Source organism: Streptopelia decaocto (genome assembly GCF_964273445.1).
Source record: "Streptopelia decaocto genome assembly, chromosome: 5".
Classification (NCBI taxonomy): domain Eukaryota; kingdom Metazoa; phylum Chordata; class Aves; order Columbiformes; family Columbidae; genus Streptopelia; species Streptopelia decaocto.
In genome coordinates this window covers 69,087,576-69,110,785 of record NC_138659.1, presented here as the reverse complement: position 1 = coordinate 69,110,785, position 23,210 = coordinate 69,087,576, and the positions used below count along the sequence as shown (strand labels likewise).

Below are 23,210 nucleotides of genomic sequence, written 5' to 3'. Positions count from 1 at the left end.
TGGGAATGTGTCTCCAGGTAAAGTGAAGTCTGCGCTGCATTCACTGGCAAAACCATGGACTGAGAATTTTAACTGGGATTGTAACTTCCAAACAAAAATACTTGATTGGAATAAGCAGGCGTGTCTTGCAAGTGGTCACGGCATCGTTTGCAAGACGTAGTGTGCAAAATGGTAAGGGTGGTAGCTGGAAATGCTCCCAAGTGAGTTTGGGAAAGGCTCTCAAAGGCTCACAAGGGCTCTCTGCACACTCAGTTGGGCAATGAGTGTGTGGATGTGGATGTGGATGTGGATGTGTGTCGTGTGCGGATCTCAACATTGATGTAATCAGAATTGCTGGCGGGAGGAGGGCAAAAGGCTGAGGAACAGAGCGTGCGAGAGATGTGCGGAAAACCGCTTTCCTAAGATATTGACTGGCTTGGCCAGTATGCGCACACCATTCACTGATTGCAGAGAATATGCTTTTAAAAGACTTTTCTAAAGGTTGGAATACGCTTTTTATAATGATTTTATCAAAAGCAATATAAAGTGTCAAACTCATTCCTGTTGTAATTCATTGACTTTAGTGCCATGGCAATAAAAATGAATTTGGCCTGTCAGAGGAGAACATGTTGTCAGAAGCACAGGTGTTGTCATCTTCAATTTACACTCTCCTTTTACCCTCGGTCTGTAGTTCTCTATCATTGTTAGGACTTCCATATATCCAGATCATTCTCTGACTATATTTACTGACTTTTTTTAAACTTTCTCTTAAGTAGTTTCCATAGCTACAAACTTAGTGTTCACAGAGGGGAAAAAATTTAAAGGTTTCTGATCATTATTGTATTAAACCTTTTATATTTCTTCTCCTTGTGTGTCTCATGCCATTACGCTACAGACTAGTTTAATGAAAATGCTGCATAACTGAATTGTCTGTTACTTTTAAAAGTGAAGTAGGTGCTGAGCTGAATACTTAAAAAGCAGAAGACCAAAAAATCATTAAGCAACTGATTTAGAATAAATGTTGCAGACGCAGGACATATATTAGTACGGTTTATATATAGCAACTGGCAGATGAGCTTTTGACTTTTGTGCAAAAGCTAAATAAAACCTGACATGAACAGCATTCCACTGGCTTTTGGTGAAGAAAGCTAATATTTAATCTCTTCTGGCTGCTGTTTCTGGTGTTTTGTTAAAGATGAAATGTTACTTGGCGTGTGGGGGTCATGTATGTTATTTTTCCGTAGCAATATTGGTTCCACCTCTCCATTAGAGAGGTGCTGGGCAGCTATGTCCTGCCTTGCTGTAACCTTAGGAAGGGCTTGGTGCAACCTTAGGAAGGGTTTGGTGCAACCTTAGGAAGGGTTTGGCCAGGGCTGTGCTTTGGCAGCGTGGTGGGACCCTCGAGCAGCTTTTTTTAGAGAAACAGGAGGTTTCTGGGTGTCTGTGCCAGCGCCCTGTCCGGGGGTTTTGCCTCCTGCACTCACAATCCAATTAGCCGCTCTGGAGCAGGTGGAGCGGATTAGTGCCTGGCTTTCCTTCCTCCGCCTTCTCCCCCAGTGCAAAGGGTGTCGAGGCCAATAATCTGCTTAAACCTGTGTCCCATGGCACATCGTAACACAGCCCGAGGACCACCCTGTGCCCCTTCCCCTCTGACACAGCATCCCTGCGAGGCTCCTGTGGTTCAGTTCCCCCTGCGATGGCTCCAGGTCTCGGGTGGTTCGGAACACCTTGACCTAACCTCATTTATAAGGCATCAGTATCATTTTTTTTGCAGGTAGGGTGGTGAAGGGAACTGACCTCTCACCACATATTGTACGTGGAAGAAGAGGAGGGGCTGGGAGACGGGTGAGAGTACAGAACTCTTCCACCGGTTCCCAAAAGCTTTATAGTCCGCAAGAGGAGGGTGATTTAGGCTCTAATCCGACAGATAAGCAGGTTGTCACTGTAAGAAGGAAACCAGCAGGGCTTACCTGGAAGGCTGGAGCCAGTGGCGATCCTTGGTAAATACTGATATGGACAGCCAAGGTGGCATTCTCATGTTTTATTTATAGCTGCAGATACATACACACATGAAAATGGGGAGAAAAGCTCTCGAAAATATAACTGTGTATCAGTCCTTATCCGTTTGGATCGGTACTTCTGCAGAGTCTTCGTGGCTTGCCAGAAGTAACTTGTTTTGGTTATCAAGCAATTTATTGTTCCATAGGCTGTCATACCAACTTTTGCAAGTAAATAAGCAGACGGGATTTTGCTTAGACAGCAGACACGACAAGAAGTCATAATTTTGGATAGCCTTTCAATGAAAAAAGTGAGAAAATATCAAGACTAAGCTTCCGTTGAAACGTTTGGCATGTGTTTTCCAGATGTGAAGGTGGTATGTGCGGGTGGGTTCCTACCTCCACACCAAGGAGCCGCATCGGGAGCGTAGGGTGGTGGGATGCAAGAACCTGATGATGTCCTCTTGACTTCTTTGCTCATCTTCTTAACCCTGACACGTTTCCTGACACTGGTTCTAACACTTTAAATCCCTGAGTGGTTTCAAGCCACCTCCTACACTCTACTTTGTAAATTATCAGCCTTTTCTTTTGATGGTCCAGTCTCTTCCTGGGGACTCTCATTGGTACCTACAGAGTGGAAAAACCCAGGAAGGGAAGCGTCACACACAGTGAATTGTTGTGTTTGCTGCCTTCTTCTGAATGCCTTATTATAAAGTTATAAATGAATATTCAAAAAGTACCATAGTTCATACGGGTGCATATATTTTGCTCTGTTGATGAAAGGAATCTTGATCAGTGTGCATCAAAGTGTGCATTCAGTGTGAACAGCAGAGTATCAGTATCTGATACTGAAGTTATCACAAAAGCCCAAATATAGCTTTAGTGATCCTACCTGGCCAGCAGCTGTGATTCCTGTTGATCTCGAGCTTTCCCTGTCTTTGAATTCTTGTTCATGTTGAGTGGACCTGAATAAGAGTGGAAGTTGGTCTCTTCCCCACTGCAACGTTTGGCTTAAGAATCTTAAATTTCCATTGCATTGTTGTTTGCCGCGGTTGTGGTTCTGTTTCATCCACAGTCAGGGCTAAAAGGTCCAGAAGGCGGAATTACTGTAATAACGCCGGTGATTGCACTGTAACGCAATGCCGAGCAACCTGTCATGCTCTGCATTAAAAATGTTCATATTATTTGGCTGGGGAAGGTATTTTCTGTACTTGCTGTTCATCCTAAAAGCCGGGGCTCCTCAGCAGCCGTGTGGCCAGAGGCCAAGCCCCGTATCGTCTCACTGCCGTGTGATAAGCAAGATACAGAGATAAGTCTTGTGGGCCAGCAGCCCCACGCTCTGGCTCATCAGCTCTTTTTCACTCCAGTTTTCCATTCCATTTCCATTTCTCGCATGAGAAAGGCCAATAAATTAATATTTCTAATTCCTGGAGAATTTCTTTCTGGACAAGCAGCTTCCAAAGTAGGGAAGTGAGTGAAGTTGTCCCTCCATCTGAAAAACTGTAGTTTTTTCATTGATTTCAGTAGGAAAAGAATATTATCCTCCCCTGCAAAAGCAACCAGCTCCATATAACACACCTTTATTGCATTTCTTAAAATTAGATCTATGAAACCACTGGTTTCTTTAAGCAAGAGAGGCTGTAGACTTCATGCATCGAATGCCTGTGCATTATTAAAAATAATAGGTTATATTTGTCAAACGGATAATGAGTACGTTTCTTTCTCCGCTTTTCACTATTTTAATGAGTACAGGAAATGTTTGCTATTTATTTGCTTTCAGGTTTTACCAAGGAGCTCTGGAGATAATTGTCAAATGTCCAAGCGTGTATCAATATTTCATGAAGTGCTGTTTTTCCTCTGTACGTTCACGAGTTAGGTCATTAGCACTGCGACTGTTATGAACAGGCTGAAGCAAGGCAAAAAAAGGCATTCCACCGAACGCTTGCAGGTTTACAATTGAAAATGTCCAAAACCAAATTCAAATAGAGGGCTTACGGGTAAAAATATATAGCGGCAATGGTGCTGTTTCAAATGTCGTATGTTAAATCTGTTATTTTCTGCGTTTTGGGGGCCTGATGTGGAGAACGCTGAGGTTTGTCGGGGTGTCTGGGGGGTTTGGCTCCGCACCCGGCGCTTGCTGCACATCGGGGTGTACCTTACCCAGATAGGGTATCCATGCACATCACGCTTTGGAAAACACAATATTCCACCTTTCTTACCACCAGCAAATTAAATTCTGTTGAATTACTAAAGCTCAGATTGCTTTTAAATATAGTACTGATAAGCACTATTTAGTTTTTGGTTATTTTTGCATGGTCAGCCTGACTTTGAGGTGCAGTACTGGCTGTGTGTTAACAACTAGTGTTCTGCTTTGGACGTTTGCCATTTAAAAGTGGTTTAGTTGTGCGTATGGTTGAATGTTTCTGTTTTCTTCATTTCTAATAGTTTGGTTTGATGTGAAATTGTAATAATCCTGTTCTCTTTCTGATTAGGCAACTTAACCACATTTTTGGTGTACTGAGCCTAAAACTGTGATGCATCAGGCTGGCCTCTGCTCCTGTTAATGAACAGATCAGGCAGTCTAGTTATCTCCAAGAAAACAAATAACTCTGAAAATGAGTCATAGATACAGACCCCGCGTGCTGTGCTGTAGAGAGGGTGCTGTGCAAAAAATGATGGATAAACTCTTGTGGCTTTCTGACCATTATAAATGGCTGGGTTGCCATTTGTGCTTCACTAGGCACAAGTGAGTAGCAGCTGTGCCAGGAGCAAAAATCGAGACTTTAAACTTGGTTGAACTACACAAAGTCTGGAGCATTAGCATGAAACTCTGAGAGTGTACAGGGAGCTGGAAGGCGTCTGCAAAGAGCATCCGGCTCTCCTGAAACAGAAAATTGCTTCAGAGTTAGAGGTATTTAAAGCAGAAAGGGAGAAAACCTGAGGCAGAGCTGGCTGTTCTACAGATGGGTTTGAAGAAGATCCTCCGATGTGGCAGAAGATGTCCGAAGTGACATATTTTGGGATAGTTTTAGGATAGTGACACTTTGGGCTACAATAAACTGAAGGAGGTCGCTCGTGAAAGCAAATGGCAACGCGAATCGTGGTAGCAGTTGAGTGGAAGGAGAAATGGTGATGGTGCAATATTGACACGACAGGAGTGTGTGGAGATAATGAATTTGATCGTGGCTCAATATTATAAAGTTCTAGACTGTAACCAGAGATATTTGTCAGAGGGAGGAGAGCGCTCGGGGTGAACAACATGTGCTTTGCTGAGTAAAAGCACCTTGTAAAGAATTTTCAGCTGTGAGAGGTTTGTAAGAGAAATGCAGAGCAGATCCATTTGACTGTCTTGTTCTACAGTGGCACATGGAAAAGAGGGAGTCTGGGAAGCTGGTAGTAAATCTGACCTTTGTAACTTGTGCTTAGTTCTGAGATTGAATTTTTCTGTCTTGGTAGTTGTTTCCTGCTAGAGGATGAGCTTTGTCCTGGCAAATGTAAAGGCAAGTCCTGTTCTACTGTGGCTTCTGTGCCCGGTACAGCCGTGGGACTGCTGGAGCAGAACTTGGACTCAATGCTTAGCCACGGTGTTACATCCTCAGTAGTGGTAGCATCTTAGTAGTGGTGGCATTAGAGAGAAGAGAAGAGCAAACCTGACCGTGTGGTACCCACCCATGTCCATTCATGTGCAGGCGGGCTGAGGCAAGAAGAGGGGTGGGATCAGCAGGGAGGGAGACAGGTCTTTTGCAGCCGTGAAAGAAGGCAAGCACATCGGTAGAGACGTATGGGAAGCAGAGCTCACAGAGGATTGGGAGAAACAACACTGGCTGCTGCAAAGCTCGGCACTCGCGAGGTTTTGCACAGCACAGGTTCACGTTACACAACAAGTTGATGGTCTGGGAAGTTGCAGAGCGCTTAGAGCCAAAGGAGATGATGCTCCACCATTCTCCCAGGAGGACACTGAGCTGCTTTTGCTCCAGGAAGGAAGAGGCGTCAGATGCCAGTAAGGAAGAAGTGCTGCTTTAACTCCTTCTGAAAAGCCTCTCGCGCTCCTCCCAGAGCCCTCAGGCTGCAGAGCAGCAGCCGGCCTTGCAGAGATAAGCACTTTGCAGTGCAATTCCTGCCTTGCTTTTGGTGGTTTTGTGGTTCAGCTGTGGATTGCCTGCACCAGGTGCCAGGAGTGTGTGATTCCCCTCCACAATACTCCCTGGAACGGGGAGAATCTGGCCACACTGCGTACCGGGACAATTTCCTGGGGAATCTCCAATTTCCTTTACTCCCACTCTGGGAAGTTATTAGGCATGCTGAGTTAATATGCCTCTTACCTGTTTAATCCGTTCAGAAGGCACGTAGCCAAAGCGCCATGGTACTGAACGAGAAGTACGGACTGAGAAACGCCAGCTGCCCCACAAGCACCACTGAGCATAGGCAAGGCTGGAAACTGCCCTGCAGAGTCGACGGGAGCAGCTTTGCCTCAGTGCAAACACATCTGGAGAAGTGGCAGAGGAAGGAATGAGGTAGGAGAGCAGAAAAAAGGAGAAAATAACAGAATCAGCAACAGTAAGCCAACCAAAATACTGCAGCAGGACAGGCGGTGACCTAAAGGTAGCCAGTTTCTAGGAAAGTGTTCCATGCTTGGGAACAGTGCTGTTGGTAACATTCACAAAATGTTTGTGTTTCACATTTGTTCTACACTCCTTCTCTCAGGTTGGCATAGTTATGTGCTTTGTTTGTTTGTCTCTACCTTCTACCCTTCACGGTGTTAGAAATACCCGGACTTGAGTCCATCCAAATACAGCAGTACCATGTTCAGTAAGTGGGTTGTGAGCCCTTGGGATCCAAGCGATGATTTTCAACCAGAATTTGGCAAAATAGCAAGTGAAAATTAATTGTTGTTTGTTTTTTTTTTTAAATTAGTCCCAGATCCAAGATTTCACTCCACGTCATTTAAGATTAATTTTCTCGTAAACAGAATGCATAACCTGTGCTTTGCTGTTCTGTATCAAGCCATGTGGAGCTCCTGGGTGTCAGATATAAGTTAATTTTGGGTTTGTGGCCGTATTCCTGCTGCAGAGGTGTTCGGGGCAGAGACCTTCTGAGGACCTGCACCTCTCTGTCCAGTTTGGGATGATTCTGTTTCATCTCCTGCATGGACGAGCATCACGAGCGCATCCTCCAAGATTGTCTTTTTGGAGCCGCACTCTGAAAACTCAGCCTTCCTGCTGCCATCGCTCGCCTGTCACCTGTCTGCAGACCGCAGCCGTGTTCCTCAGCCTCCCTCACGTCAAGCACCTGCATTTCATTTCATTCTGGCGGCTGGTTTGAAGCAGAAAGACACAAGCACCCTGTGTTCAGTCACACAGGGTGGCAGCTCACCATGGCAAGGAGCGTGCACAGCCCTGGGAGGCCACAGTCTCATGTTCAGTTACAGTGAGAGCATCTCAAATGCACCCTTGGAAATGGTCCATCACCTGTGTTTCTCCTTGGCCAGAGTCTTGTGCTTAGGAGAGGCATCAGGATGTTGGTTTTCTGCTGCAGCCAAGAAGCATTTTCTCCTTTGGCATTCCCGGTGTCCCCAGACACGTGAGCTGCCTCTTCCCCAGGAGCGCTGTTTTGGCACCGGCCGTTTGAATTTCCATAGCGAGATGCTCGATTGCCGCAGTGCGACAGGTATCAGCTTCTTTCTGATCGCAGGTGTCAGGTGCTGGTTGGATTGACAGACCCACGTGTGACCCACACAGCGGAAAGATGCAGTTTCTCTACCTGTGGTTTTCTTCAGTCTTCTGTACAGTTCGCCGTCCCTCTGCTGGGATGTACCCTGCGCACAGGCTGAGATGTCTCTTCTGTATCGACAGGGATTCCTGGACACTGTCACACCTGGGTTGGCTGATGCTCTGAGAAGATGCCGGTAATCTCATGGACCACGTTGTGTGGTTGCAGCCCATGACATGAAATGCTAAGCTGCAGTCGCAGTGTTGGGGGGGTAGACTGACAGCTCATCAAAACTAGACAGTAGTTCTGTATTTGACATCTTGAGGTCAAAAACTGTCAGCTCCTTGATTTTTTACGGTGTCTTAATTCGCCTGGGGAGTGTTTTGAGCCTTGTCAAAACGTATTAATTAAGGCCAAGTCATATTCACAAGCTTGTACTGCTCTGATTCAGCTGCAGGACCACGCTTGATTTTCAGCCTAATAATTACAAACGGTTTTGGAGGATCGGGGGGGCTGATAGAGCTGGTTTCTGTTTCCTCCAGAGCTGCGTGTGCTTCAGTTTTTCCTTGCTCTTTGCCTTGGCAGCCTGTAGCATTGTTTTCCTCATCCTTATGAACGCAGCCAACTTTCTAATTAAGGAAACCACTCTGCAGCCATTATGGCTGTTCATTTGAGTTCTTTGTCCATACCCAACGTTTCCAGCTCCCCAGAAGATCTGAAGTCACTCTTTACTGCAGCTGAAGGAAGACAGGAGCTTTGGCTTAGGGCAGTCTCTTCCTTTAACTCTGTTAAGAAGCAGGAGCACTGCACCAAGCGCTGCCACGTGCAGCACATTCACTTTGTCAGAGCTTCAAATCCACCTCTGGCTACGACAAATACCGCTGAGGTTATTTTTCTGTTGGAATTTTGCACGAAAAAATATAGTTATGAGAAATAAATATCACTTTGTGCTGGGCTTTACTGCTTACTGGGCTTGGAGCCTGAAAGGCTTTAAAAGTCATCATGCTCGAAGGGAAAGTTGTAGCAAGAAAGAGGAGTGGAGGGTTGTTGCAGCCAGCTGTGGTGGTTTGGGAAAAGGCTCGTCCTGACCGATGGAAAGGAGATGGAGAGGCAGCCAGGGCTGGCACGGCTACACCCAGGGAGATTAAGACCAGATTAGAAACTCGGCTTGCAGGGGTTTATTATTTGCTTTATATTGTGACATCTATAAATGCAATTTTTTTTAAATCGTAGTTGGTGTCCCGTCTTGTATCTTTTGTTAACAGGCATTGTCATTACTTCATGTTGCACTGATAACTGTATGAAGAGGATGGAGATATAGTCACACGCATTATTGTGCTGTGCAAAAGTACCTGGGTGTGCAAGGAAGGAACATGCGCACTCCTCAGTGTCTGCGTGCCAGCTCTTTTCTCAGCCTTGAGTTGGGCCAGAGTCCGGAAGACAATGCCATGTTAATGCATCACAGTTCAGTGCTTTTGATATTGCACAGCAAAGCACAATAACTTTTAACTCGTTTCGTTTCCGAAGTACACAAAATTTGGAACATATGCACCGCGTCAGGATTAATTGCCCTTGCCAGTCAACCCAGAGGAAACGCTGAGCTCAGGCCTGGTTGCTCACGCAGAGGGAACTCTTTGTGTCTGCTGCTCTACCTTTGCATCCCTAGCAACAGCAGGACCTTTTGCTTTTGGAATTAATTGTAGGTTAAAAATAAACCACAAAGACCTAGCCATTCTGGGAGTTACTGGAGAGAGTCCAATGGAGAGCTACAAAGAGGCTGAGAAGTCTGGAGTATCTTCGTTATGAGGAAAGACTGAGTGAGTTGGGTCTGTTCAGCTGGAGAAGAGAAGCTGAGAGGGATCTTATCAATGCTGATCAGTATCTCCAGGGTGGGTGTTAGGAGGACGGACCAGACTCTGTTCAGTGGTGCCCAGTGAGAGGATGAGCGGCAACGGGCACAGACTGAAACACAGGAGGAGAAACTTCTTTCCTGTGAGGTGCCAGAGCCTGGCCCAGGCTGCCCAGAGAGGCTGTGGAGTCTCCTTCTCTGAGACATTCAAACCCGCCTGGACCGACCTGTGTGATCTGCTCTGGTGACCCTGCGTGAGCAGGGGGGTTGGACTGGATGATCTCCAGAGGTCCCTTCAACCCCAGCCGTTCTGTGATTCACACCTGGTCGCTGTGGCAGTTTACAGCTCTTTGAGAAAAGCAGCATTTCTTGTGGTACTGTTGGGGCATCCTCGCAGTACAACTGGGTGCATGGAGGGATGGTGATGGGTACGTACAACACGGAGGAGGATTTGCCCGGCGCCTGCTCTGCACCATCAGTCCAGGGTGGACTGGGAAGCTGTAGCGGGAGAGCACACCCAGCAGATGCACACGTTGTGTAGGTACCGCACTGCATGGCCAACGGGGGGGAACGCACCTGCACTCGGCCACGGGGCTCGGGGGAAAGGGGAACAGCCATGGAGCCACCCGATTTACACCCAGGGCTCCTGCACAACTTGGCTTCACTGCGGAGGGCTGTGGTGGCCCAGTGCTCAGCTGCGGCTGAGTTCTCCATCCCTGTAGATCTGCTTTCCATCCTAGATAGGTCCCATATGGAAGGGAGCTCGCTACTAGCCAAAATAAAGACGCTCAGCAATCTGCCAGAGCCGGTTAAAGCATGTAGGCTGTTACAGGCAGAAGGAAATAAGATTTGGGGTAGAGGATACAAAATACATTTGCAAGGCAGCTAAGCCTGATGCTAAGACATTCAGCGTTGTTGTTGCCAAGAGCTGCCCTTGTGCTCAGACCAAAACTATTTTGGGTGGAACATTTGCTCCCTACTTTCTAGCAAGCCTGGTTGCAGGAATGAAGAATGGATTCTTTTCACTGGCTGCAGCTGGTTTGAATGATCCCCACACTGAACCCATTGACTCCGGGTGCTCCTCGTGTGAATCGCAAGGAAGCAGCAACTGGGTTTTTGTCTGTGTGCTTGATAGGGGCAGAAGTAGCGAAGCAGCCTTAAGTTCTCAAGTTGGCTGAATGTCTGAATCCAGGCACAAGCCAGGGAGGACTCTGGTGTGTGCTCTGCACCTAATGCCGGCAGGACGCCTGGTTCACCAGCTCGGTCCGAAATAAGGAGGCAAAAGAGGATGAGATGTGCCTGTGTCTCAGGTGTCAGTGCAATGTTCTCTCTGGAGAGCACAGCAGCATGGCTGCGTTTGGCACAGAAGATCCATCACGCTCATTTGATCAGAGCTTGGGGAGCAGTCCTGCAATAATCGTGACCCTTCCATTACATACAAAAAAAAAATCTTGAAACCCGTCAGTGTTGGCCAGACCTCAAACAAGCAGTGAGAGGGATCTGCTCCAATGCACCTCAGCATCTGCATCTTCCGAGGAGCCAAAAAACAGTTTGTTCTAGAAAACTCGGGAAATCTGTGACTTGAGATCTGTCTGTCTTCTGGTAGGTGATCTCTCTGTTGACCGCAACTTCTAAAAAGTTCCTGCAGATGAATCACCTTCTTTTTTCCTCTGGAAGGAAGAGGGTATCAGGGAAACAAACGGGCACAGAATTGTCTGTGTGCAGAGAGAGGACGGCGGGTCAAGGAAGGTTGCGCTGAGACTCAGGGCAAAGTTTGGGAAAGCTCCTACTGAAAGTAATGCCGCTCAGGGGAAAGAGGTTTTGGGGTAATTACGAAGCCACCTCTGTATTCTTACACTTTCTTAAGAAAGTCCGCTAGCCATGTGTTGTAGATACTTTTGCAATATGGAGCTTTTCCTTGTACCATCAAAGGTATTAATTAGAGGAAGAGATTACAATGAGTACTGTTACAGTTTACCTCTTGGGTATTTGTGGAGTGAACCATGAAAACACAGACATATTTGTGTGTGAAGTTTTAAAACGCTCGTTTGGCTGGGTTTCTTGCTGAGCACCGTGTGTGTCTTCACCCCTGTGCCCCGCAGTCTGTGCCTCGAGATGCCAGCCAGCGGGGCGGCTGCGTGTCACCGGCACCTAATGTGCTTCGGGTCCCCCAGGACACAAATGCTACGTCAGGTCCTTGTTGCTGCAGGAGCCTTCGTTTTTAAGATCCCAGGGAGTTTTCTCAGCCCACTCAGTTCACTTGATGTGTTTTGTAATCTGTATGAGGTAATCAAGTGTACGAGTTTGTAGGCAGGGGTGTGATGCATCAGCATCCACCTTTGCCAAGGGCTTTCTCCTGCAAGGCAGGAAACTTCATCAACTTTCTGAAACTTTGGTGCAGGACTCTCCCTTTCTCTTCCCTCCCCTACCTCCTTCTCAAGAAAGAAATGAAATCTGCTCGGTTCATTTTGCCATACCTAGCTCTTCTAGTAGGTTTGTGCACAGTTTTAAAATTAAGAAAAAATCAATTACTTGAGAATAACCATAGGGTATATAAGTGCAGCTCTTAGGTTGATAGGTGATGGGTTTTATTGAACTGATCAAATAGAGAAAACCATTAGAGGAAAACAGCTTACTGCTGCGGTATTGTTCAGTGTGATTTAGAGTTCTATAACTGTAGGGAAATTTGAAATATTTTTCACTATCTTCAGTATACATGATTAGATAAACCCATAGCCTGTGCTTACCTACATCAGCATTGTCTGTCTTCCCTGTGATAGCAAAGAGACATAAAAATGAAGACATTTTCAGCCCATTATAGTTTAACGTGGTTTCAAGAGCAGTCAGTTTCTCGACAGTTTGGATTTTATGTGTCACTCAATGCGTGAGGGTGTCTGGAGGAGATGCCTCCCAGCAGCCGCGGGAGTTGCAGCGTAGCTGTCTTGTGGGTTCAGAAGAAAATCAGACGCCTTAGCTGTGAAGATCATTGGCTAAAATGTCAGTTCATGAACAACAGAGCTCCTTGGAGAAGCACGTTGTGCCCCATACTTGGGTGAGGTTCTTCATGCCCGACGCTGTGGCCAAATGAGCGTGGTGAACTTGGGGGGCTGCTGTGACAAGCTGGGGTGCAGCTCTCCAGCCCCGTCCCAAAGTGATGGGAGGGTGGGAAGGTGACACCATGGTCAGAGACCTCAGTGGAGCCTGATGGGGTCAGGGAGAGGTGGGCGTTGAACCGCCATAGCACAAGAATAGCTTCATCATTCTTGGAATCGAAAAATAAGAATCTGCCAGTGTGTTATCTAGATTAATGGAGATGAAATGTGCTGTATAAATACATCAGAAGCGTGATTGTGCTGTTATCCCTTGGGCTACTCTGGCTCGCAAGGAGAAAAGGTTGATTTGTATTTGTAGATGATTTTGCTTGCTCTGCCAATGTTCATTTTTGTTTCATTACGAAACCCAGCAAGCGTGTACTTCTTTACCTCAAAGATGCAGCAGATTACGAAGATTTTTCTAGATTATCGTAGCTTAAATAGCTCTGCTTTAAGATAAATTTGTCATCTATCATTACTTGTGAAGGTTTCTGGTACTATTTTAAACACTAATGATAATTTAGGGAGGCTGTAAGCTCTATTATTCAAGGAACTGTGAAATATTTGGACATGGAACGTGTTTTCCATAAACCAGAAGGTGCTTGCGTGCGGCTGAGCGGGCTCGGTGCCCTCTGGCTGGTGCGGGAGAGCTGGAGATGGAGCAGCTACAAGGGGAGGATTTGCAGAATGATGAGAGTTTAACTTGACCTTGACTCGAGCCCACCTTGAGCATGCAGGAAACCCCCATACGGGCTGAAGTTGGTCATGGTGTTCAGTAGACATTGCTTGGTCCACTCAAAGATGTGAAGAGTGTGGCCTTGGATTATGACTCATCGGAGAATGGTTTTAGGGTTGGGGATGAGAAAAAATGTTAGGCTGTTTTCTTGTTCCTCTAATGTGTGTTGCTCATCCAAGAATAAGCCATCTGGAAAGCTCTGGAGGGGTTTGCTTCAGCCTCCAAAAGCCTTGAGAGCGCTGGGGAGGAGAGGTGGCGTGGCCAGAGGCTTTACTCAGAGCCTCCTTCCACTGTAGCAAAAGAAAGCACATCTCTGATGTTATTTTAGGGCTTTTTGAAGGGTTTTGGCTTGTTCTGGCCGGGAGGGGTGATGTCCCCCAGGTGGGTACCTGCAGCCCCCGGCCCCACCGCCCGTGGTTTGCAGCAAGGTGGGAATGCTGGCGGCCAAACAGCCTGAGAAAGGGGAAATGGAGCATGCGAAAGTTAATCATTAAACCTTTTCTGTTACCTTTATTCAGCCAGGAAGACTGGAGCTGGGCAGGGTTGGAAGGGAGAGATAAGATCTTTTGTTAGACCAAGTTGTGTAGTTAGACAAACACACGTGCTCTTGGGACCATATGATTTTCTTCAGATCTCCACAATTGCACATTACATTAAAAATAAAGTTAATTTCATTTTCAGAGGGTTTAACAGTTATTTAAAAGAACTGAATTTAAAAGCAACTCACCAAAAAAAAAATCTCATTTGGTTTAATTTGATTTGGACATTTGAAGAATTAATACCCCTGAATTACAAAAGACTTTTCTGCCTTGAAGTTTACTAGAAACCCAACATCTGTATTCATGGAGTCAAAATTTCTACATGCAGTCTCAAAAGCGTGTTCCTTTGCGTGTCTGGGAAGTCTTTGTAGTGTATGGACACCCTCTTATTTCTTTCTGAAACACTTACAATGCCCTTTTGCAGCTACAAGGTGCTCTGAGCATACAGCAGTTACTAGTGAGCGGCTAGTAAGGCTCTATAAAGGTCCAAACTTGGTTCAAAAAGGAAGAGTTTAAAATACAGAGAGTTCTCAGCCCCCCCATCACTTTTTTCCCTCAGTCTAAAAAAACCCATGATTAAATTATAGTATTCTAAGTTTTGGGAGTGTGTTACTAATTACTGTATTGTTATTAGTCAGTGCACTTTCTAAGTTACAGTAGATAAGATGATATTATTAATAACATTTCCAGTGAGGGGTTTTGTACATTCACCCTGACCTCATGAAATCTCCAGCTTACAATCCAGTTTTGTGTTGAGATTTTCCCTTTTTCTTTTTGGAGTGCTTTTTATTTTTTTATTACTATTATTATTTTATAGCTGCCTACATCATCCAGTACATCAATTTAAAATTCCCTCAATCCAGCTTAGTTTTAGCTGTATTAATGCATGGCTCGAGGACACAAATAGCTAAAAAGGACTGTACTGTGTACCATCTCTAAAACGTTTTTTTCAGAGAAGTTGGATAAAGAGATTGAGGTTTCTGGGGGGGGCGGTTATTGTTTGGTTGGTTGTATTTTTCCCAGCTGGGTGAGCAGCTCAGAAGACGTTGGGGTGGGAGATGCTGCTGCGCCCCGTGTCCCCCATTCCTGTTGCCCTCTCCAGCAGCCCATGCTCTGGGAAGGTGGCTGCAAGCACTGTGTGGGATCCTTCTTCATCTTACTGCTGTGTCTGGGTAACAGCTTTACAACAACGTTAAAAATAATGAAAGATGTTAGTTTAGGAACATGCGACAAAACAGGAGAGAGTTTATTTGCCGTACTTTTCCTACAACGTTACATATAGAGCTCTGTCTTCATAATACAGTCATGACCAGTCAATTCTGCCCAAAGCAGAACCAGTCTTTTTCAATACATAGTAAAAACAACCAAACAAACAAACCAAACCCAAGGGTTGTTCCCCCAGCACTGTTGTTGCCCACGGGCAGAGCTGCTGGGTTGGGGTGTTCAGGGGATGATGCTCCCAGATGAGCTGCTGCACTTACTCACCCTTCACCACTGGAAGACCCCAAGGCGAACAGTCTCTCTCCGTAAGCTGTTCCTCCAAAGGATAAAATCAGTTACCATGCACCGCTCTCCTGTTCTGTGTCATGCAGTCATCTTTATCTCCCATGACACTGCGTCTTCTCGCCTGGCAAATAACTGATAACGCGCCTCGAGGGGATATCGGCCCGATCCAAGAAAGCGTTTCCGTAAGGACAGCACGTGCTGAGCTGAAGTGTGAGCTGGAGGGTTCTCCTCTGTCGCGGTGGGTTTCCTGGTCATCTCAAGCACTTCTTGAGGAAGTCCCTGACAACATTTCTCTGCTTCATAGGTGTTCTGCATTTGAGGTGCAGCAAAATCTGCTGTTCATCAGATGTAATGTTCTAGTTTATTACAAATATTCGGAGAAGGGCAAGGCCGTACCAGACTAACACTGAAATTTTGAAACAGCAGCAGAGATTTGAGTTTTGTTCCTTATTGGTGATAAATTGTAATGATTTTTCTGTAACTATTGCGAACACCTCGCTTTATGTACAGTGTAATTTTTCTTTTGCAGCTGGGGGCTGCAGAAGTAGTGAAGTACAAATCCTGTTTGCTGACCCGCGGGGTGCAGGTGGGTTTTGGTGGACACTGCCAAGCCCAAAGTTTTGTTTGCTGTGTTTTTATGGCTCTGGGCTGCTTTAAATGTCAACGGGCATTCAATGTGTGCCCTTCTTTATTTTTCAGTGTAACGTGATAAAAGCCCATGATATACTTTTAAAGCGTTAGTTGTAAAAGTAAATCAACTTTAATAGCAAGTAGGTTGTAGTTAAGTGCTTTCAAATGTTAGTATTTGGGTTTTTTTCTCACTTAGTTACGATCCTGCGTTGAGGGAAGTGAGGGTGTTTATCTTGGGGAAGTGAGTGGGATTTGCAGGAATTCAGCACCTCCCAGGTCCTTCCAGGGTTGTTTCCCTTGCTCATGTATTTCCATTTTGCCATCCTTTCTGCACTAAGTAGAATTGGCCTCATATTCCTCAAAGAGCAATGGGCGAGCACAGGGGGCTCCGGGTACAGACTGGGACGGGGAAAGAAGCAGAAAAAAAGTGAAGCAAGAAACTAGGATGACAGAAGCAGGAGCCGTGTACGGGCTGTGGACGTGCTGCAGAAAACCTGTGGCTGAGTTTCCTCTCCACACCAGGGTTTCCTTCATTTGATCTTTGCTGTGGAAGCGGGTGGGGATCCCAGAGCAGGGACACTGCCAGGAGCAGCAACGGGAAGGGAGAAAGTTACCAAAGGTCCAGCACCCTCCGCAGAAACATTTCATGTTCACAGGTCGAACAGTGTCTGTTTTCAGACTCAGAAGGGATGACCTTGCACCAGGGTCACTGAACAGACGGCTCCAGCTGGGCTTGTGCGCTTGGCAAGTGCCCAGGAGCTATTTTAATAGGTCTTACAAGGGACGAGGCCTTGGCAAGACCTGTAGGTTTTGGAGTGAGCTCCCCATCTTTTTTCCCTGGGTAGCCAGCAAGCATCGCTTGCCCTGTGGGATCGTGGTGTGGCGCACAGGGCTCAGCGACAACCCACCTGCTTCTCTTTCTGCTGCTGCACATCACCACAAATGGCCACACACTGCCTGTGGCTCGAAGATGTTGCACCTTTTATCACTTTGAATGAAGACGCTGGAGATGTCCAGGTGGATTTAAAGCATTGGAACCATCTCTCCCCTCAGGCCAGGGTTTTGGGTGCTCCATGAGTGGTCACAGCTCCTGCCCCGGGTTCCCTCCATGGCAAAGCGATGCTGTCTTGCCAGTGCGCACATCTGTGTAGTAGGAGCATGATGATACAGGGAACATTGTAAGCCAACAGTGAATGGCTGCCGCCATCCTCCCTGGCACAGAAATCCCTCTGACACCATCTCAACCCTCCTCTGGGATCTACGGAAGCCTCCAGCAGATCTCAGAAATGCCAGCAGCAAAGCAGGGCAGTGTATAGAAAGCCTTATGTCTATCTTGCTTATAAGATTGATAAAATGTTCTGTCCAGCATGATGGGAAGGATTAACCAGCATAATTTAATTCCTACAAGTATCTCACAATGTGGTGGGTTTTTTTGTTTAGAAAATTTAGAAATTACTCATAATTGATGCACAAATGCAAGTTTAGAAGGCACATGGACAGCTAGACTGGTTCAACCCCTCCTGCTTCCCGAAAACTGAATCCAAGTAATTGCTTTGACGGGTTGCGTTTTTTTGTTACTATTATTATTTAAGAGAAATTTCCAATCTAAACTATAGGGCTGTCACTGTCTGTCTGTGATAAAACCAAGTTTACACTCTGCAATGCTGGTACATTGTCAGCAGCCCTTTTCTGGTCTCGTGGTGGTCTCAGGCAGCAGCATTTCAGGCTGTCCCCATCCTGGGGCTGTTGCTGCCGGTCAGCAGGCTCATCTTTAGCCTTTATTTTTATATTTTGCCTTCCAAAATGCTTTTACAGACGCTGAATCCTCGCTCGGGGCGGTTTGAAGTCCAGGCAACCGCTTGCTCAGATGCCGCATATCAGCGGCTCTCCCCTGCGCCCTCGTGTAACATATCAGCATCGTTCTCATTGCCTTTTTGTTTGGCAGTTTGGTTTTTTGTGTATTTTTAAGAAAAAAATGAAAGCTGTCCATTTTCTGGAGCAGCTCATTTGTTTTTTACTGCTGTAGTTTGTTTCTGTTTGGATAAAAGGGAAAAGATAAATGGATAAAGAGGACAGGGAGGGACCTGTCGTCCCTCCCGTGTGACGCTGCCTGGCTGGGATGCGAGTCTGGGATGCGTGTCTGGGATGTGTGTCTGGGATGTGTGTCTGGGATGCGTGTCTGGGATGTGTGTCTGGGATGTGTGTCTGGGATGTGTGTCTGGGATGCGTGTCTGGGATGTTTGTCTTAGGGGTGAGTGTCACGGGTATGAAATGTAAAAGATATGTACTGCAGCTGAAGTGGCAGCACTGGAGAGAAAGTATTTCCTCAGGTTTCTGGGTAATATCAAGAAAGCCATCCACTAAGCACTGCAAATACAATTTGTTTTCAGCACTGTGCTTGGTAACAGAGCACATTTGATGGGAATTTATTGGGTTTTTTGCTACATTCTCCGTGCTGTTTGTAGTAGGAGCTGCAAAGCTCAGCCCTGGGCAGTGGGACGGTTTGAGGGTCGGTGTGGTGTCTGAATCACAACCATGACACAAACCCTAGTGGGGTTTTTCCCCTTTTTTCCCCATCCCTCTCTTAAAGAAAAAGGACCACAAGAAACAGATCTTCTCTGAGCAAACATTTTTTCTTCCAGGTGCTTCTTTTAGCTTTCTTGGTCACATCCTCACCCCCCTGTAGCCTCTCCCATCTGCTCTGCTGTCTCTCTCACATGCCCTGGCAGCTCCCACTGCCTCCTTGGGCTCACCATCCTGTCCGTCCATCCGTCCGCCCCCTGCTCCACACTCCTGCATCTCGGGGTCCCAATGAGCCTTCAGGGCCAGCGCATCCTCGGGCACCCCCATCTCCCATCGCCTTGCGTGGTCATGGGGAGTTTCACCCAAGACCTTGCTCAGCTCCTCTTGAACTCGCTCCTGTTAACCCACGTGTGAGCTGGCACAGAACGTCACACGTCGGTGTTTGGAGACACAGATTTACCAGATTTACCCACCAGGCAGCCTGGGAATAACTGAGACACCAACAATTTGATGTGGCAGGCGACAGCAGAAGCTACATATTACTATTACATTACTTTTTTGTTGTATTATGCCAGTTTATATACTCACAGCTCTATCTGAAGTTCTCATGGATGAAGTTTAGCCCAGTCCAGAGATTATTTCATGACAAGAAGAGCGTTCCAGAGTTCTGCAAAGCTTGCGCTCATCTTTCCTGCCCCAAGACTGCATCCCTGTGGCGCTGGCCATGGGTTACACATATTACAATGCTTTAATGGGGTGCACGAAGGAGGTAAAGACGTGTATCTGTTTCTAGTGTGTGTCTACAGGTATTCAAATAATAGTAAGAAAATACTATATATATATACTCCCCATATTTTTATTGAGCATTTCTTTGTGGTTGCTTTCTGCTTCTGTAGTTCAGCTGAGGACCATAATCATGGTGTTTGTATCAGCTACCCGGTTTCCCCAAAAATAAGACAGGGTCTTATATTAATTTTTGCTCCAAAGCTTATTACTTTTTTACCTGTATAGCTACCTGGACACTATTTAAATTGACTTTTTAAATGAACTGTAACTAGGGCTTATTTTTGGAATATGGCTTATATTTCGAGCATCCTCAAAAATCCTGAAAAGTCATGTTAGAGCTTACTTTAGGGGTGGGGGAAACAGGGTAATAAGGATATCATTTTATATGGGAATTTTTAAGACATACATTCTTAAAGGAAGCCCTGAACAGTTATCTGGACAGGGACTGGCAGAAAGCCAGCTCTTGGTGCAGACGGGAGGAAACGTGCTGGAGAGGTCACGAGTTTGCACGGGCTCTTCCCAACGGCAGGTACAAGATCTTTCCCTTCCATGGGGAGGACGGGCCTTTTGGCCTCTTTGCCCATCTTTGTGGAGCTCAGGAGTTTCTCTGCAGAGTGATTTCCCTGGAGGGGTCTGCCATGGACCTGTGGGTTTTCCCAGCGCACTGGAAGTCACCTCGGCTTTGCCATTGTCCCCTTTCCCTGCGGCAGCCCTGCCTGTGAGTGTGGAGCCCATCAGCTCCAGCTTCAGTACAGACATCGGTTCAGACACCCCAGATCTCCTACAACAGTAAATACCTGTTTTCCCCTGACTGCAAGATAAAGACTGAGTCGTATTTCATTTTTTCGTGTGCGTTTATTACGAGAAGCATTTATTAACAGGAAAAGTGAAAGAAAAAGCATCACTTGTGGCCATGCTGTGGTAGAGGAGGGAGGTCCACTCAGTCCTACAGCATCTGCAGTGTCCTTGTCCGCACAGAAACTTTCCTTTAGCATTTGATGGCACCCTCACAACTCACACCTTTCTGCTTGCAAGTGATACGGCTACAGCTGGAAACCACCAGCCCAGGTGTGACCCACAGCTCCCCAGACGTTTCTGCTCCCTGCAGCCCTGAAGCAGCATCAGTGCCGCTTTACAGCCCATGGGAAAGGTGGCCCAGGGCCACCAGGGAGTGGGAACCCTGGGCCACCTCCGAAAGGCACTGCGGGACCCCAGCTTTCCAGCTTGTAAAGCAGGGTCGATAAATCTGTGGAAAATTTGAAGTGCTCAAGCAGTGGCAATATAAGTTCAAGAGAAAGATGTGCCTGAATCCCGTTATCTTGTACAAGGAGCTTGGATTTTAGGGAGGCTGGGAGGACTTTTCATGTTCATATTGCAACTCATTGGGAAATGAACCTTTGTTCTCCTTATTTCTGACCCCATCCTCCGATTCCAGGACTCTCAGGAGCATCCAGAAGCATCCCCACGGAGGACTGTGTGTGCCCAGGACTCCTGGGAGGGATGATGCTGTCTGAACCAGTGGGATGGTGATGGAGAAACACGGGTCTGTGCAGGTTAAACTCATTGCTGAGAGATTTTACCACATGCTGCATTTCTCCCAAGTAAAGCGTACCAGTACCGCCAGTGTACCATCAGTGCTCTGGTTTGGTTTTGGCTTCTGTGGCTGGAAATCACTTTGATGGATCCAAGGTAGTTTGCACAAAGGCCACCTAGATTCCCCTGTTAACTAACTCCTACTGCTCTTTCTTTGTCCTGGGAACGGCAAATAGTAAGATGCAGCACTAACAGTATTAAATTGGGAGCAAGAAGATTTTCTTTCCGTATTTTTTGGATGAGGATTGTCTCTAGCTGTTGCTGCCCCTGGCAATGACGATAGCAAGTGTGAAGAGAAATAAAGAACTGCTCCAAGCCGTGAGCTGCCCTTTGCTCAGGAAATGGGGCATTGCACAGGTATGACCTGCCCTCCCTCCCGCAGGAGTATGCGATGGGGATGACGATGATATGGGTTGGTTTTTATTAATATATCTTTGGGACAAACTGGGCAGGACCAGGGGATGGGCGTCTCCAAGAAGATGTGGCTCCTGCCAGCAAGCGAGTGTCGTTTCTGATGCTGAAAACTAGTTGATTTACGCATCAAGAAAGAATTTGGCCCTTCGTTTCTGGGTGCTGGATGAGATGAGCACAGCCTTGCTTTCCCCCCGTGCTTTGTTTCCCTGGTATGGCTCCCAAAGGCGATCAGCCTGTTTGCGGAGCCTCCTTCAATATACTCCGCGTGGAAAGGCATGTTTCATTTTTAAGTTAAAAAAAAACACACAGAAAAAAACCCAAACAAACATAAAACCCAGCGTGGCACAGATTAAATCCATTTGAGACAACTCGAACAGAAAAAAAAACAACCCACAAAACGCCGTATGTGCAAGTCAATAGGAGGAGGGGAGTGGAAGGGGGGAAAAAGCAACTGTGACATATACAAACCCTTTAGTGTGCATAGCATAAGATTTTTTGGCTGGCACTCACATGATTTTATTCAAGGGCTGGGAAAGAACTACGATTAGTTAAAAGCTTCGGCAAAGTCTGGAGGGAGCGCCCTGAAGAGTTGGGAGCCGCGCGGAGGTGACCGTAACTCCTCTCGCAATTTCAGCCTATTCTTCCGTGGCTCGGGACAAAAGCCTTTTCTTTTCCCTCCGTGTTCAAAGAGACATTTGTCTTGAGATGTTGCAGCTGCGGGCCGCGGGATTGCTTGTTTGAAGATACCCCCTCGTAGACGAAAGGAGAGGCAACGCGCTGCAAAGTGGTAGTATTTTATCGTGTGTGGGTTCCCCCCCTTCTCCTCCCTCCCTCCTCCTCCACTGCCATGTGTGGTTTTTAATAAGAAGAAGAATGTGGAGGCAACATTTTCCAGGCAAGGGGAAATTTCCTGTTTCTTTTCTGTTTGTTTAATAAAGTGTGTAGTTGACTGTAAAACTGTAGCTACTTTGTTGTGAACGGGTAATTCAGGCGAGTGTCAGGATCGCTTCTTGATGCACTTTTATATACTGCAAGTGAACGTGTTTAAAACCTTTTTTCTTTTTTTCTTACTGCTGCGTGGCGTAGGCAACTGAGATTAATAAGAATTAGGCAAATGGCTTCTGCTTTTGTTTCTGTGAGATAGTACCAGCCGTCTTGCGGTCACACAAAGGCTGCCATTTAGCAGGGAGCACTCCCTAATTCTCTTGGCAGGGGTGCCATTGGGATCGGATACAAGTGGGTGGCAAAGGGGAGGAGCGGCAGGAGAGGACAAGCAGGCTTTGTGTATTAAAAATGAAACAAAAGCACTTTATACGTGGGGCTGTGTGCAACAAGCGGCGCTGCCTGTGAGCCGGGGTGGAGTTTGAGTTCTCACTGTGACTGCAAAACCTTTTTTATTTCTTTTTTAATTTCTTTTTTCCATAAACCCTTCCTCCTCTCCCTGTTCCTTACCAAGCTCTCCCCGCGATGCTGCCGAGGGTCTGCAGGCAGCTGAAAATACCTAAAAAAATACATATCGAGCAATACTTGCCACAACTTTACAGGAACGGCTGAAGCTTTATCGGCAAAAATCGGCTTCGGATGGTGGGGGAAGCCTCTGAATTTATGAGAGTGCTGGGTGGGAGATCCGATCCCACCCTGGCTTGCACAGCATCGCACCCCTCGCTGGAACGAGCCCGAGGGCTTTTACAACCCCTGGCAGCGCGAAAGGGTTAATGGCTGCGCTGTTTGATCAGAATTTGGGAGGGGAGTGTTCGGCTGTTTAATTACTTTCTGATCCATGGCATACCTCGTTCTTAATGAAGCAGTTGCACGCAGAACAAACGTGCTGTATGAGCTTGGCTAAAAAGAAAAACA

At 46.6% G+C, this 23,210-nt stretch overlaps 1 protein-coding gene across 7 annotated transcripts in view; it reads left to right on the top strand.

Annotated features, from left to right (window-relative positions):
- CTBP2 (C-terminal binding protein 2) overlaps positions 1 to 23,210 on the top strand; it is a 137,403-nt gene that overhangs the window by 97,991 nt on the left and 16,202 nt on the right. Inside the window, exon 1 of one of the 7 annotated variants that reach the window (XM_082054448.1) lies at positions 22,030 to 22,140. The exons of the other annotated variants lie outside the window; for them this stretch is intronic. The gene's annotated coding sequence lies outside the window, so the exon portion shown is untranslated. Of the gene's footprint in view, positions 1 to 22,029; positions 22,141 to 23,210 lie in introns of those variants that run through there. 7 annotated transcript variants of the gene reach the window in all.